At 42.6% G+C, this 17,815-nt stretch overlaps 1 long non-coding RNA gene across 1 annotated transcript; it reads left to right on the forward strand.

Moving 5' to 3' along the window:
* The first annotated feature begins 233 nt into the window (after nucleotides 1-233).
* LOC128105237 (uncharacterized) lies at nucleotides 234-5,386 on the forward strand. Its single transcript, XR_008216296.1, has 3 exons — nucleotides 234-338; nucleotides 4,044-4,133; nucleotides 4,930-5,386. It is a non-coding gene; the product is annotated as an uncharacterized LOC128105237 (long non-coding RNA).
* The last annotated feature ends 12,429 nt before the right edge of the window (nucleotides 5,387-17,815 follow it).

Raw genomic sequence — 17,815 nt, forward strand, 5'->3', positions numbered from 1 at the left:
TCCAGGAAGGAAAGACATAAGGGTAAGAGAGTTTACAGATGGCTTTTGATCGTGCTAAGTGAGGAGCTGAGAAATCCTTTCAGTATTGAATTTAAATTTATATCATTGGCAAACCACGGAAAAGGTCATCCGTGAGCAAATGTGAGTGGAGGTGTATGCTGAGCGTGATGGGCTAGGGAAGATCCGTAACATCCATTGAAGGACGCAGGGGAGATATTGGCTTGGCGTTGCTGGGAGAAGTTGCCGGGCAGCACTTCAGGCCCAGCAGAGGGTGACAGTGATGACTCTACAGCCATGGCAACTGTGTCTGTGGTTTTTCTCTGGCAGCAGCGTTTGGGGTGAGTCAGACTGTTAAATCAAGAGGAATATGTGCGTGGTCCACATCAAGTTCAAGCTGCTAAATACCTTCCAGGTGTAGATGACTTGAATGGACTTAGGGACTTAGGGGATCAGCAAATAGACACATGAACTTTCCTTTGGTTAATTGGTATTGAAACTGTCATTAATTATGATTTAGAGGCTAAATGCAGTCAGAGTAGATTAGTCTTTAAGAAAAAGTTCATAGTCTGGGAAAAATTGGTCTACTTTCTACAAGTTGATTTGGGTTGTGATTTTATCTACTTGACAGTCCGTTAGCCCAGAGCCCTGAAGTCCATGTAGACTCTATGGCCAGATGAGTTCCTAACAGGCATCACTGCCCAGGAACCTGCTTCTCGTGCCTTAGAGTGCATGTCTGAATGTCTCACCTGAGGGGTCAAAGCCTTGTGCTTCTCCTACCTCCACCTACTTCCCTTACCTTCCCTACTACCTCCTGTACCCAGCATGCATAGCATCCTGGTTAGGAGCTCTGGCTCTTCATTCATGTTTGAAACTAGTTTTGCACATGACCAGCTGTGTGGTTGTAAGAGACTTAACCCCTTTATTTCTATTTCTGTCTAGTAACACAGAGCTCCTGCATAAAGCCTGACAGAATGATGATGATTAAACAATACAACGTGCTTAGGACCATGCCTGGGATAGTTACAGCATTTTCAGAATCATACTTAATTAACTTGGCTTCCATGGGCATAGGTACTAACCCAAGTCCTTTGTAAAGTCATTTAGTCCTATAAGAAGCCCCTGAATAGGTTATATTGTTCCAGATTTGCAGATGAAGAAGCTGGGGTATAGGGAAGTTAGCAGCTTACTATGTTAAAGGCTGACAAGAGCCAGAGTAACATCTCAGATTCAGGAGTCAGCCTGCAGAGGTCTGGCGTTCTTTTACTGTTCTATTTCCTTTAAAGGAGTGGCCCCAGTAAATACTGTACTTACAGTCTCTCGAACATGTTCTACGTATGCATTTCTACCTTCTTGTTATTATTCACATACTCTATCCTGTCAGAAAAGCCTTTCCCCCTTTTCTGCCAGAGTCCTCTTAATTTTTTGAGTCTGCCTCCATGTTTGCCCCTTCCTGTGATTCCTCAGTCCCTGGTGGTCCTTCTGTCTGAGTTCACGGCACTTACTGTCTGTGGAACTTAGTTAACCCCATGTCTGCCTTTGTTTGTTATTGTTATTGTTGTTATCATTTCATGTGTGCATGTGAATGTGGGGTACATGTATATAGTTTATGTACGTGTGTGTGTGTGTGTGTGTGTGTGTGTGTGTGTGTGTGTGTGTGTGTGTGTGTGTGTGTGTAGGGGAGTATGTGTGCTTGTGAGCATGCACGGGGGCATGCATGTGAGCATGCACGTGGGCTGGGCGAGGGCACAGGTGTTCTGTGTCACTATCATTCTCCACCTGATTCCCATGGTACACGGTTTCTCATGGAATCCAAAGCTTGGCTGGTGGCCAGTGAGCTTGTCTTTTTCCTGTCTGTCTCCAGCAGCCCTAGAGTCACAGACATGTGTGGATGTGCCCAGTCTTTACTTGGATACTGAGGTCTAAACATAGGCCCTCATACTTGTGTGGTGAGCTCTCTTAATGCTGAGCCATCATTCCAGCCCCTGCCTTTGGTTCCCAGCTAAGAGAGCATTCACAGAGGCAGCAATCCTCTGTGTTACCTTCTTTGCATCCTCTGCACCCATTAAACCAAAGCACTTTTGAATCTTCTCATCAGAAGCCCCAGATCTAGACATGATACTTAATAAACTCAAGTAACCTAAGATAAATTCCTTATCACTTGGACCTTGATGATTTCATCTGTAAATGGGGTTAATAACACATCTGTATTAGTACCAAGAATAAATAAAATCTGCATATGAAAAGTGTTGAGTCTATGTACGATCCAGATGCTTGCATTGGCGTGCTCTCCCTGCCTGTTTGTCAGTAAGCAGATGAATGCATAGATGCCTGCTCTCACTCTTGTTATCCGAGCTGGCCTCTCAACCATGCTGGATACCCTTTCCTTTGTAAGCAGAGATGAGGAAGGAGGTGCACAGGATGCTTTGAAGGAATTGAGACCTGCGTGGCTCTCAGCTTTGGACTGAAGCATGAAGGTCTCTAGGGTAGAGAAGAAAGGGACAGTGTAGCTAGAGTTTTCCTGCCTGGCCCACAGTCAGGACAAATCTCTCTCACCCGCCAGTCCCACAGCAGCTCAGACCCAACCAAATAAACACAGAGACTTATATTGCTTACAAACTGTATGGCCATGGCAGGCTTCTTGCTAACTGTTCTTACAGCTTAAATTAATCCATTTCCATTAATCTATACCTTGCCACGTGGCTCGTGGCTTACCGGCATCTTCACATGCTTTTTCTCATCATGGCAGCTGGCAGTGTCTCTCTGACTCAGCCTTCTACTTCCCAGCTTTATTCTCCTCCTTGTCCTTCCTGTACTTCCTGCCTAGCCACTGGCCAATCAGTGATTTATTTATTGACCAATCAGAGCAACACATTTGCCATACAGAACATCCCACAGCAGGACAGAATGTATGAGGGGATACCTGAGGTCATGGCATGTAGACGTCAATCTACCTGTTTGCTCAAGCAACGCCTTGTCTTGTGTCTTTCACAAGTAGAGACACACTGAAACTCTCAGATTTTTATTGTTGACCCGCACATCAGAGATGGGCCTGTCTGGAGTTCTTCTCTTGGCTCCAGGGCAAAAAATTCCTGCCAATTTCTTCTCATCCAAGTTCAGCTTGAACTTTAATTCCCTACCCACAAGAAGAGTCCATCCAAGATTCCACATGACTGACACAACATTTCAAGATCTGTCTAGCCCCATACCCATAGATTTCCAAACAATACGCCACAGTCCTCAATTCTCAGGGTCACTGGTGTGAGTCCAGCTCACTGTCCACAGAATTCTTCCAAAAATAAGTTATGAGCATCTAAGTTCTCAGTGTTAATGGTACACACTAGTATCTGGTTTCTATCACTTTTCTGTGGTGAAGAACTTCATGACTTGATCACCCTGCCCACTGGGGATCTCTCTGTCTTATTCTGATTGTTTATTACTCCACTTTACTTTGGGCTCTTTATTCTGCTGTGAGACTATCTAAACCTCTTTCCTACCTCCTTCCTTAGTCTTGATATGAATCCTATAGCCCACAAATAGTGGTCATTGAGTGACTAAAGAGAAACAAACCAGTGAGCAGTGGAGGAGAAGGAAATGAACCACCCTGGGAGAGAGGATTTGGAGCTGCAGGGTTTTGAGTTTCAGGTATCTCTTGGGTCAGAAGAATTATTTCATTGGATCCTGCCTTCCCTGTTTCTATCTGTAATACAGATTTTTCAGACCACAGCCCAATGAGATTTAGTCTCTCTGTGTTTACACACAGGGTCTCAAAAGAAAACCTCAGCCTTCCTGTTGGTGTCTAACCCTGGAGGGGGGTTAGAAGGTTAAGAGTACCGTGTTTGCTTCAGCTGTGGTTAACCCCCACCACACATCACCCATCTGCTGCTCACTGGAATTTTGCTCAGGCTCTGGTAACACATGGTACACTGCCCATTGGATTATCCCTTCTTCTCTGGGCTTCTGCTAGCCACTTTCCACAGAACCAAGGCCTACTTCCCCCTGAAGTAGTTAATTCCTCAGTTTAAATCTTCGTCTTCTGCTTACAGGAGGATCACCACCCAGGAGTCTGTAACATTACTGGAGTGTGGGTAGAGACGATGCCCACTCGTCCAACTGTGGCCCACTAGAATCTCTTGGTAAGTCTACATTCTTACTCATGTATGCTTTTATCTGTTTTTGTCCATTTTTCTATACGTCATGGCACAATATTATTAGGTACATATAAATTTAATTGTTTTTAATCTCCTAAAAAGATGGGCTGAAACTTTTATCACTGTGAAATGTTTTTTTCTCCTCTGTGAATTTCCATGCACTTAATTTTTTTCTAGTATTAACATAGGCACTCCAGGTCTCCTTTGGGCAGAGCCTGCAGGGGATATTCTCAACCTTTCCATAGAACTTACACCTAACAGCACTATTTTTTTGTAATTAGCATTATTTCTTTTGTATTCAGCACACAGTTATTAATTTTTTTATATCTGGCAATCTTTTTTAGTTTTTGTATTCATTTGCATCTTGCACAATTACTGATAAGTATGGACTGTACATTTTTTATGGTCTTAGGTTTTGTCTATTTTGTCTGCCTTGTACTAATTTTCTTTTTTTCTATTGCCTTCAACTGGGTTAGCTAATTTGTGTTATTAAAGTTTTATATTATTTTGTATTTTTATCTGTGCTGGCTAGTTTTTATGTCAATTTGACACAAGCTAAAGTCATCTGAGAGGAGAGACACTCAATTAAGAAAATGACTTCTTTAAGATTGGGCTATAAGCAAGCCTGTAGAACAATTTTTAGTGATTGGTGGGGGAGTGCCCAGTCCATTGTGGGTGGTGCCATCCCTGGGCTGGTAGTCCTGGGTTCTATAGGAAAGCAGGCTGAGCAAGCCACACAGAGCAAGCCAGTAAACAGCACCCTCCATGGCCTCTATTTCAGCTCCTGCCTCCAGGTGCCTGCCTGTTTGAGTTCCTGCCCAGGCTTCCTTCAGTGGACTGTGACCCAGAGTAAGGGAGCTAAATATGCCCTTTGCTCCGCAAGCTGCTTTTTGTCACAGCGCTTTATCACAGCAATCGGAACCCTGAGTAAGACAATGTCAGATCTTTTTCCTTCTTTTTAATGACCTCCTCCCCCATCACTTTGGCCATGTTATTCCCGCAAGCTCTCCAGTTCCCACTGTTTGCACGACAGTTGCAGTGTTTCTCTTTGGTTGAACTTTGAGAGCTGGTTGCTTTCTTGGCGGGTTGAGTGTTGTCTGCCCTTTCCATCTAGTGTGAGCTGGTTTGTCATGTCTCACGTGGTTTTCTTAGTTCTCTCTTGTTCACTTATTCCTTTTATAGAATTTGTTTTCCCACACTTTTATTTGAGACCATATTTATTCCTTCTTTGCTTTTGATTCCTTTAATTAACTTCTGCATTGCTCTCTTGATGGTCATGAGTTGCTTAGTTTGTGTTTGTTTTGAATTATGATTATTTCTCTCTCCATTTTAAAGGTCAACTCTTGGACAGACATTTTTGTTACCAGCCATTCACTCTCAGACCTTACAGTATTTCATTCTGTGCTTTCCTGGCCTTGAGAGTTACTGATGAGGGTCTGATGTCATTCTCATGTGTTGCCTTTGTGGGTTTGCCCTTTCTCCTACAGCTTCCCACACTGCTTCTTTGTTTGGTACATTTAGCATCTTGTTTATAATGTGTCGTGGAGAAGTTTCTGGTTGTCTGTTTCTGGTTCTAAATACCTGGATGTCTACTTCTTCACCTAGATCTGGGACATTTGCTGCTATAATTTCACCAAATAGACTTTTATGACTTTATTATTATTATTATTCATCTTAGCTCGTTTTATCCCGAAGATATTTTGGTTGGATTTCTTGGTTATATCCCAGAGTTCTTAGATGTTCTGGTCTTACAGTTTTTCTTCATTGGTATTTGAGTGGAGTGTTTCCTCAGTCTTCTCCTCCAGTCCTGCTAATCTTTCTTCTCTGGGTTTAGTCTATTGGCAATGTTTGCTATCACGTTTTTGAATCATTGAGATTTTAATTTTTGGACATTTCTGAATTTTTTGAAAACATCCATTCCCTCACAACTTTCTTGTTGATTCTGACTCTCTTCTCGGCCTCCAGCATTGATTCCCTTACTTTATCTGTTTGCTTGTGTCTTTTTAAAAGTCATTGATTTTATTTTATTTTTTACAGAAACTTCTGAATTCTTCATCTGGAAGCTTACACACTTCAGTGTCTCTGGGTTCATTAATTGAGAAGTTATGATCATGTCAAGCAGTCATGTTGTGTTGCTATTTCTATGTTTTGTGTGTGTGACTGTGTGTGTGTTTCTGTGTTGCAATTTGCACTTTGGTCAGCTGCAGAGAGACTCTTTCTGGTTGACTCTATCATCTATCTTCTGAGCATCTGTCATGAATGTCCTTGTGTATCTCAAGATATGAAATGTTTCAACATTTACTTTGTTCTATATTTTCTATTCCTTTCCCATTTTTTCTCCTTACAGATCCCAGGAAAGCAAGAGTTTGTTCCCTTTCTAATGTGTCATGCATCTTAAAGGTTTTTTTTTTTTATTTTTATTTATTTATTTATTTATTTTGGTTTTTCGAGACAGGGTTTCTCTGTGTAGCTTTGCGCCTCTCCTGGAACTCACTCTGTAGCCCAGGCTGGCCTCGAACTCACAGAGATCCGCCTGCCTCTGCCTCCCGAGTGCTGGGATTAAAGGCGTGCACCACCACCGCCCGGCTATTTTTGATATTTTAATTACTCTTCTTTATGTGACTTGGGCTATTTCTGGAGACTTCTATATGAATAAAAATTATTATTATTATTATTAGAGACAGGGTCTTTATGTATCCCAGCTGACCTCAAACTTGGTATTTAGCCAGCGATGATCCTGACTTTCTGATCCCACTAGCTCTTCTTCCCAAGCGTGGGGACTGTGAGCCTTTACACAACATCTGGTTTTTGTTACCTTGACATAAGCCAGGGTCGTCTGGGAAGATAGAGCCTCTACTGAGAAGATGTCCCCATCATATCGGCCTGTGGGCAAGTCTGTGTGACATTTTCTGGATTAATGATTGATGTGGAGGTCTAGCCTACTATGGGCAGTGCCATGCCTATACATGTGCTCCTGGGTTGGGTTTATAAAAAAGCAGAATGAGCAAGCCATGAAAAGCAAGCCAGAGCATAAATCCTCGGTGGTTTCTGCTTCCGTTTCCACCTCCAGGTTCCTGTCCTGCCTGAGTTCCTGCCCTGACTCCCCTTAGTGACAGACTGTAACAGGGACATATAAGCCAAATAAACCCGATTTCCTCTCTGAGTTGCTTTTGGTCACGGTGATTATCTCAATAACAGAGAGCAACCTGAAACAAAGACCCTCATTATAAAAGTCTTCCTCTTGACAATGCATCCTGAGCTCTGCTGTCTTTGGTACCAGGTCAACCCTATAAGAGAGAAGGGTGAACCCTACAGTGAGGTCAGTGAATAGTGAACCCTACAGTGAGTCAAGTGAATAGTGAACCCTACAGTGAGTCAAGTGAATAGTGAACCCTATAGTGAGGTCAGTGAAGGGTGAACCCTATAGTGAGGTCAGTGAATAGTGAACCCTACAGTGAGGTCAGAGAAGGATCAATCCTATAGTGCTCCCTGGGGATGAGGGTGACAAAGCTGCAGGTAACCTGAGATGTAGCTCCTCTGGGTGATGCAGCTTCATTGTTGGATCTGGACACGTTGCTCTCAGCTGTGAGTGTGGAGTGCCCATTAGTTTTCAGAGACTGAGTTTGGTCCCTTTGGTATGGCACGGTCTGATCGAAAAGGAGTGAGTGCTTACCTGTGGCCGGAGCTTTGGCCCCGTCCTGCACCAGTGGCTCCACATAAGGCATTGAGGCGGCATGTCCCCCCTCAGGGGTCTGACTTTAGAGGAGACCTTCCCGGCTGTTCATGGAGTTAAGATGGCTCCGTGTCTGCCTGTTCTTCTCAGAACGGGGTTCTTGGCTGCAGCTTAAAGGAAAGCTCAGCCCATTTCTATTTTATGCTTTGGATGTTTTGCCTGCATGCGTATCTGTGGACCATATGTATGCTGTGTGTCCTCAGAGGCAGGAGGAGGGTGTCAGATCCCCTGGAACTGGAGTTAAAGAAGGTTGTAAGCTACCATGTAGGTGATGGGAATTGAACCTGGGTCCTTTAAGAGCAGCAGGTGCTCTTAACCCCCGAATCATCTCTTTAACCTCACTGGCTGCTTCTTGGCACTAAAGAAGATGGACAGGCCTGTCTGGCTGCTTTGTTGGGCATTGCCAATCAGATCAGCTGCCCCATGACTTCCAGGGTTGAAAGTGCTTGCTAGGTCTGAGGACTGCTTCCTGGGGGTAACCTGCACCAGGTGAGCTGCTCAGGTGTCTCCTGGGTCACAGATGGATCTGTTCATCTTCTATTTTTGCTTGTGCTTTATAATTTATCTTCACAGGAATTCTTTCGGTTGAGTAACTTCGCTCTTTCTGCAGCTACTGAAAATCCACTGTGGGACGAGAAAGCAGTGCTTTTCAAATGTGGCTTGTTTTTAGTCACCTAGTATGCTTTTTAAATGTGTTACGTATTTAAGAGTGTGTACATATAACAATTAATGAGAAAAAGTGGCCATGAATTTGAAAGAGAACAAAGGGATGGGTAATGGGAGGGTTTGGAGAGAAGAGTCTCAAAAAAATAAAAGAAATAATTAAAGGAAAACCATGTTGGTGGTGCTTTTCAAAACCACTTACCTCTGAAGCATCTCTCCAGTGACTGCATTAGACTGTCCTCCCTTTGCAGGCAGGAGATTCAGGCAGAGAAGGAAGAGCCTTGCGTCAGGGTGTGAGCATCTTCTTCCCTTTCTCCAGAGTGATAGTTCTGTGAAGTGACTGGAAGTTTCCTTTATCATCACAAAGAACAAAGGAGCCACCTTCCCTGGGGCTGGCCTTAGGTGACTTTCATGCACAGCACATGTGGATTGCATGAACACCCCTTGAACTCTGGAGCCCCAGTTTCACAGGTTTGAGTAACACCCTTGCTCAAGCAATATGGTCATAGTTAAATATTCCCGAGAAGCTCCTGAGGTCTGTTACCAGTTTGCTTAGTGAGGATCCTGTAATAACAGACCTGAGGTTCACACACTAGGAGGGCCAGCCTTGGGGAGGTCATCGTAACTCGCCTTAATCACACCACCACACAGTTTAGCTGCTTTACCAGGACATCTTCCTTGTGAAGTCAACAAAGATGACAGTGTCTGTCTTGTCATGGGACCTGTAAATCTAAGTTGACTGGGGGAGGTGGTGTTGACTGGCAGTGCAAAGACAGGATTTTTATTTTTTCTTTTGTTCTTCTTTTTGTAAAATCTCTCACCCCACATATTTTAATAGGAAAACAACTTCCCACGAATAAAATTACATACATGCTCCTCTATGATATTTAAGGCTCAGCTTAAATGCAGAGTTACTGCTCTTCTCGGTGTAGCTGGCACAGGAAACAATAAATGTGGAAGGAATTCCTTGCCAACAGCTGAGAAAGTTACTTCTCTTCTCAGAGCAGGTGGAAGTGCCAACACTGTACAGGGCCTCCCAGTTGTCTTTAATCTCTGAATCTCAAAGCACCTTGCAGACAATTCCTATTAACACACAAAACCCCATGAAATGTTCGTTCTCCTTAAATTTCCTTTCACATGGCCTTTTCTAGGAAGCAGTAAGTCTGGGCTCCCTTCACCGAGGTCTTTGGAATTGTAAATGAACAAAGAGGGCTTGATCCTTTCTTTTATCGAATCATGATTTTTGTGTCTTACATTGATTGTCAAACCTCATCATCCCCAGAGCACCTGTGTCCCTGGATGCTTTGATATAGTGAGCATGGCCATGAAGCTCAAATCCTAGACAGGTGGCAGTCTGTTTGTTCCTTAGATGTTACGCACAGGATTTGGAGATAGTTTATTAACCTTTTTCTTAAGTGTCTGAAGGACGCCCATTAAAACTCATGAAGCAGATACTTAGGAGACACAGGTCTAATTTTGGTTAGAATAAGAGTCCTCACAGGCTAGACTGGCTTCTGAGTAGCACATGGGAAAGCTTTCTTTTGGTTTCTTCAAAGAAAATGATTGAGAAAAATGAATTAATGGGACTTTCAGCCAAGATATGCTTAGGCACCGAGACATGTAGCTGTATGGTTTTTTCAAGGCATTGAGAGAGTTTTTCCTAGGTCATTTCATTGACCTACATAAAGTGGCTAGATTAATCATGTTATTATGTTAGAATGGTTATGTTTTCCGACTTTCAATTCTATTGTGAATTTTATTTCTTTCATTGGTATTGATGGGTCTGATTTTTCTCCAGTAGGATGTTCCAAAGTGTTCTCTTTTCTCATTCTGAAATACAAATTCTGCCAATTTCCCTAAACTCTACCCTTAGGAAAAAGGCATGCATTTGTATGAACCCTTAACATACATTACATCTCAGACCAAAAAGATGCCATTATTGATGAATTGCTTGGTTTCAGTTCAGTTATGCGTGCAGGAAAGGAAGCTTTAGGGACATGTGAACATTTGCTACATTTCAAAATTAATGTCATAAGCATTTGCCTATGTAAAGGACCAACGCTATTCAAAATGTCTCAGGTTGGGCAGGAAATCCCTTTATAAAGTTTACTTTAGGCTAAGGAAAGCAGGCACGTTATTGGTGGGCCATAGGTAACATGAAAGCAGTAAGTTCTGGGTCTGATAATTCATGTTGATAGGCAGGCCGCGTCCCCGGCCGTGTCTCAGTTAGAGAGTTTCAACCTTCAAATGTGATCAGGATCAAAGAGCTCTGAGCAGGGCTGCAGCAGCCTCACCACACGCTCAGCGGGAAGTTTTCTCCAATAATTTCCCTCTATATCGCTTTATCTTTCTAAGAGGCACACACAGCAGTGTTTAGCTCTGAACCCTGATCACTAATCAGTTTTGGGTGGAGTATCAATGAGCAGGTGGATGGAGGGGTTAAAGTGCTGGTGTGATTTGCATCTCTGTCCCCCAAGACCGACCCCCACAGTCTAATGTGTCTAACCGCTGCAGGACTGTTTGGTGCCGTTTCAGGTGGCACCTTCCCCATGGATGGGCAGAAGCAGAGGTCTTGCTGCCCTTTCTAGACAACTTTCCAGAAGAACAAAGTGCATTCGTCCCCTTCCAGGAGGCTGATGGAGAGAAAACTCACTTTTCATGTCCTCCCTTGGTAGACAGCTATGGGATGACCTGGTTTTGGTTGAGAGTCTGCAGGGCTCTTTGCTCTGGTTTATCTGACCTGCTCTTTTCCCTGTTGATGGATCTAACAAACGTAAGTCAAGCTAAAGTACAAGAAAGGAAGACGCACAGCGTCTCCTTAGAATGAATAATTCCCTCGCAGACCTTGGTAAAAGAAACACCTTAGTCCGGAGGCCATTGGTGCGGGGGCTCAGCTGTCATTTCTCTCTCAGGGGAAAGGACAACAGTGACTGCACAGAAACGCACAGCCATCCCCAGGGAGAAGAGAGATTCTCTACCTGGATGCAGATGTTTGCTTTTGTAGTTTGAGTATTTTCTTTTGGTGATTTGACATATTGAAAGAAAGAGTCTGTGCTTTAAAGAAAAACATGCCTGGGAGCTGGAGGTAAAGATTGGCCCTGGGGTTGATGCCAAGCAACACACACACACACACACACACACACACACACACACACACACACACACACACTTGGGCTTTGGTCTAGCTCTATAGTCTGATGCTTTCTGTCTATATACTGTTTAGCAAGTTAGTTGATGGCTCTTATGTTTCCTTCTTTGTAAGAGGGAATTAATATTTCTCTTATTGGAGCATCTGAAAAAGAAATAAGATGATATTTATGTCAGATGTGGTGGCAAACATCTATAGTCCCAGCACTCAGGAGGCTGAGGCAGGAGAATTGCTATAAGTTTGAGGCCAACTTGGACTATAAAGACCCTGTCTCAACAAACAAGACAAAAAAGAGAAATACATAAAAAGATGATGGTTATGAAAGCAGGAGACATGTGACAGTTGGAGGCACCTTCAGTAATATTACTTTTCCATGCTGCGTGTTAGCTAAAGAGTAATGTGTTGTTTTTATTTAATAAAAGAAAATATTATATCTAAAGTAAATGACAAGGCATGCAATCTGATGGATTTTGGTCACTTTTCCTTTTGTAGGATACCTGATGAACCCAGGAATTACTCTGTTATATACAATATGGTTTCATACTCTGGTAAAATAGAAAAACCACAAATGAAATTCACTTTTTTCCTATTGTCAGTTCACAGAGTGTCTCACACTCACATCTGTGAAGGGTCTTTGAGACAGAGGACTGAGGAATGAAGAGTCACATTTTCAGACTTGCTGGGACACTTTCCAAGCAGAATCCAAAGGACCCGGTGTGAGTGTCAGGGACTCAGTTTATCACTGGTGTCATCACCCACAGGGAACTTACCGTAGTCCTGCTGCTTCTCCAGATGATCAGGAATTTTCCCTAACATCATGCCCTGAAGTGCCACTGACAGGAAGGTGTTTAGAGTTTTTCAACTGCTGTGAGCAACTCTGACTGGTGTTTACCCGATTATAACTCTGAGACCATACATATTCCAAATCAAAATAAAAATTCCTCTTTATCCCCTCTGGGAAAGCAATGCCGGCATGCATGAGGAAGAGGGAAAGCCCCGTCTGTGCAGAGGAGCCCTTCCCAGCCTCATCTCAGGTGTGGCGTGAGGGAGAGGTTACTTGCTATTGCATTGCCAATGATGTTAGATTCTAGTTTTCAATACGGCTTAACGACTTTGGCTAGTGTCTGAGGGTGAGTCTCAAGACAAAGCCTGGTTGAGAGCAGGAACAGAGAGACCTCACATGGCGCCTCATCCCCATCCTCTATTCTATCATGGCCTTTGTTACCTTTACTCTTTCTCTTTTTCCTTCTCTGACGCCCAGAAAGCTAGTTAACTAGAGTTCTGTTGTTGTGTGAGGTTCCATCATGTCCCCAGGAAGGAGGATAACTATCAAACCACTGAAACTTCATAATGGGTGTTTATTACTCAGTCTTAGTCATGCTGGTGTCTAGGGTTTGGTGTGCCAGTTGGTGGAAGCAGCATGGATAAAGGTCATCTAGCTCCACCTGCTCTTCCAGTGATGTGTGCATGTCTGCTCTGCTCCACAGGAGCGACCCCTGATAGCCTCACCTGATCTTCCAGTGATGTGTGCATGTCTGCTCTGCTCCACAGGAGTGATCATGAGCTCTACCCTTTAAATGCTGTGCCTCATGGTCAAAATAACAGACTTTGAGACGTGCCTACTTCTCTGGTGATGGGTACCAGGGGTCCCTTCACCTCAAAGCGCTGTCTTGTCCTCCTGACTCTGCTCTGCTCCATAGCTCCACTCTGGGACTTGGTTTAGCCAAACTCTTGGGTCCCCCCACCTTTTAAATGATAAAAGTTGAGTTAAAATGTTTTCCTCTCTTATTAAATAACTCCAATTATTAGAAAATAAAGTTGAAACTTAATTTTCTTCCAGTGAACCTTAACCTTCCAGCGTAGCATGTATTTACTTATGTGTTGTGTTTGTAGTTACCATATTTACCATCTGTCTACTTCAACTGGTGTTTAAGTTCCTCAAAGACAATGCTGTTTGCCCCTTTGGTTCATGAATGTATCTTGTGTCAAAAGCAGTACTAATATTAGGCAATGGCATGGGTAAGGCATTTGTAGTTCTTGGATAAATGCAGTAAATGCTGTCATGTCTTACTGGAAGATTGCCTGGAACTTTTGTGGTTGGAAGGGATGTGTTTAAATTTGTAGCTGTTTTCTCTATAAGCTGAACTAATATTTTAATATTGTTTTCAAGCATCTATTTCTTTTTTTAAAAGCTGTATTTATTTTTACTTTATGTGTATGAGTGTTTGCCTACATGTGTGTATATACACTGTGTGTGTGTAGAGGCCAAAAGAGAGCATCAGGTCCTACAGAACTGGAGTTACAGATGGTCACGGGCTGTTGCGTGGTTGCTGAGAACTGATTCTGGATCCTTCATGGGAGTATTAAGTGCTCTTAACAAATGTACATCTCTCTGTGCCCTCCCCCAAACAGCCATTTCTTCACTAGTATGGTGGTGATATTAAAAAAGAAAAAAGTTTTAAAAAATGACTTATTTTTATTTTGTGTGTGTGGGTGTTTTGCCTGCATGTATGTCTGTGCACCATACATATATGCACCATACATATAATGCCTGCCCAGGCTAGAAGAGGGCATTGGATCTGTAGAACTGGAATGACAGTGGCTATGAACTGGGAATTGAACCCCGGTCCTCTGGAAGAACAACAATCAGGGCTCTTAAAGCACCAAGATGTCTCTGTAGTCCTTGATGGGTATTCGGTTTTGATGATGAAGGTAAAATGGGAGTAAGGCTGAGAAGTCATCACAGAGCGTGGTACCTGTGTTGGTGGCGAGTGCTCAGGAACCTAGCAGTCCACAACTGTGTCCTCCGGTTTGGGTGCTGAACGTGCCGGGAACACAAGACCGAGTGTGGTGCTTGCTTCTGCGCCACAGCGGAGCCTCCTGGGTGTTAGAAAGTTGATAGAGGCAGGACTGTGCACAGTTCATTTGTTTTTATCCCCTGGATGTATAGTAACACAGAATAGTACTAGGTGTATAATAAATATTCAATAAATATTTGTAAGTGAAGTATATTTGAGGTAGTCATTAGCCCCATCACCTAACATTGGTTTTTTTTGTTGTTGTTTTTTTGTTTTTCAAGACAGGGTTTCTCTGTGTAGCTTTGCGCCTTTTCCTGGAACTCGCTTTGTAGACCAGGCTGGCCTTGAACTCACAGAGATCCGCCTGGCTCTGCCTCCCGAGTGCTGGGATTAAAGGCGTGCGCCACCACCGCCCGGCGATCACCTAACATTGTGAACCATAGTTAATCAGTTGAGTTAGTAAATTTTATAAAATTTTAGTAAATTTTATAAAGTCATATAGATATAAAATTGTAAGTATCTATAAACATGCATCAATTCCTTCATTGTGTGGAATGGGAAACCATGGAGGAAGTTCTTGAGAAAAAGAGAAAGGGGAATTTTCTGAAAGTGCCATACAATTTCTTTGGGCAATTCAAATGGGCTTTGCAACTGTCTGAAATAGCTGGACCCAGGGTACTCAATTTTATTAACAATGGAGAGCTGGGCCCCAAGGAGCCTTTCACCGACTCTTGGGTTCTCCTAGCATCTTGCTGGTAGGCATACAGGTTTTATGAGAAAAGGCAGGACAGACTCACTTGTAAGCATTAACTTCTTGGTCTCTGCTGTAAATTGGGGCTCTGAAAATCTCCTGCTCCAAAAGGGACTCTACAATGTGGGCTCCTGTCTCTTCCAGCAACGGCAAGGTGTGCACTAGCTACTGGGGGCTGGTCCGGAGCTGTCAGCTCAGACCGGGCAACATAGTGAGACCCTCATCTGAACAACAACAATGGCACTCTCCTGTGAGGTTAGAGCAAAATCAGGATCCTTGATCTGCTTGCACTCTGTTAACTCAAGTTATTCTGTAGTGACTCTTCTGGCTGATCTTTTACCGTTTTTTAACTACTAAGAGAATCCTCAATGTTCACTTGGTAACCAAACATTTACTACAGATCCCTACAACTACTTAGAAAGCATTTTGCTAAAACAACACTTGGCAAGACAATTAAGTAACTTTCTGTAGAGAAGCAACATCAGGAAATTCATAGCTAGGCAATTTTGACAGTTTAGTATATTTTAAAAGATACTGTCTCTTGTCTTCTGAAAAATAAATTCCTTTATTAAATTTTAGGAGACAGAATGTTACTGTTGTCCCTAAAAACACAAGTGCGTGTTCTTTTATTTTTATCTTCACTATATATTGTTTTGAGCATAAAGCATTTTAACTGAAAAGCCAGAAACATTCCTTGAATAACAATTCTGAAGAGTTTAGACTTTAAGATAAATTCACAACTGCAACTCAAGGTACCGAAAATATTTGTATATGATTCCACGAACACCACGTCCACATCTAAATGCAGAGTAATTGAGTATGGTCTCATTCTGACTGACCAATCAATTAAGTCAGTTATGAAAATCTAAATTCTTATGCAATTGCTGGGAGAATATGATTCGATAATCTAACTCTTGATTCCGTTTGAGCCAATCCTTAAATAGTCAAGTCCATGAACATTATATTTGTGTTTTGAGGGTTTTTTGTTTGTTTGTTTTCTGATAGTTTTTACCGAATGTTCTTGTCCATGTTAAGTATAAGTGAGCTGGGGGCATCTCTCAGTTGTTTTTGATAAAGAATAGAAACTGACACATAAGTGTTGAGAAGACAGGACTGCACTGTGAACTTAAGACGCTGTACGGTTTTGCTGATATTAATCCTGGGGAACCAGAGGCTGCGAGCCAGTAGCCCGTGACTCCAGCAAGTCTGCTGTCTTCGTCGGGAAGGGCTCTGGTCTGCAAATCAGTGTCCCGTACCTTCTGTGCTGACGGGAAAAGCACACACAATCTGGTGACAAGAAAAAACAGATTTGTACTTACAAAGTTTGAAAGTTGTTTTTCAAGACAGAGAACATAGCAGCTTTGCTCCCCCACCCTGCTCTATAAATAGCTCCTGGCAGGCAGAAAGAACCCTGATTGCGGGAGATGAAGGAGAAGCAGCGGCAGGCTGCAGGCAGAATCAATGGCACGGTGCCAAGAGCTTCATCAAATGAATAATAGCTTCCACTTGACAATCAGTAAAGTGCCTCTTCTCCTACGGATTTAGTTTTTAATGATGATTAGAGAGGATGGGCCCCTAAAATTTCTCTGGTAGAAATGACCTCCTATTAATTTCTATTCCTTGAAATGCTGAATTTCAAAGCTCTCTTACAGCTGCACAACCGAAGGCACTGACATAAAGGAACTATTATCTTTGTAATTGTAGCAACAAGTACTAAATTCGTCATTGATTAGTGGAGACTTTGTAACTTCGCCATCCTTTGTTGCTTGAGTCCTCTGGTGGTGCTGATTTGCCTGCTTTGAAAGTCAAATACTGCGTTTTAGACCCAACAGCTATCAAAGTCATGTCCTTTGTTTTAACATAATAAATACTTCCTTATAATGTCTTACACTGATTGTTTTGTGGGGGTCAAGTTTGAATGGCTCATTAATTCTATGTAACCTTTTGTTTGCACCCAGGTAACAACAAGATTCTAGACTACTCCTGCTTAAAATACACATGAGTAACATCTATTAAGAAAGGAACCTCACCGGGAATTTTTTAAAAATTGTAAACTTTTTTTCATCGATTCATAGAAAGTATTTTCCAAGATGAACCAGAAAGCCGCGTGAAGAGTGAAGACGTTTATGTTGATAACTACAGTGAGTCTGCAGGGTTATTTTGTCCATTAGGCTAGTGATCATAAACTAAGACCACCACTTTCTGCTGTTCTCACCAAGTGGACAGTAACACTGTGTGTCCTAACTACGGCCCAGGATTCATATCAAGCATAGACCTCGGAGCCTCCTATCAAGTGTACAGTACCATCCTGTGTCCTAACAATGGCTGAGGACACGTATCAAGCATGATCACAGAGCCTCCTTTGGCTGTAATGTAAAGAGCACAAGATAAGAAAAACAATTTCTAAATTCAAGAGAATAAATGGCACTTTAGAGTAGTTTTTGCTCGACCTTTGTAGCTGTTAAAAAGCAGCACAAAAAATGCTTAGTTCAAAGTTGTTTTTAAATTTTAGATGTATTATCACATCTAAGAATTCATAGAAATATTTAAAGGAGCTGAAAACTTGGAAGGGAA

This window comes from Peromyscus californicus, unplaced genomic scaffold (genome assembly GCF_007827085.1).
Source record: "Peromyscus californicus insignis strain IS unplaced genomic scaffold, ASM782708v3 Scaffold_9__1_contigs__length_137607984, whole genome shotgun sequence".
NCBI classification, from domain to species: domain Eukaryota; kingdom Metazoa; phylum Chordata; class Mammalia; order Rodentia; family Cricetidae; genus Peromyscus; species Peromyscus californicus.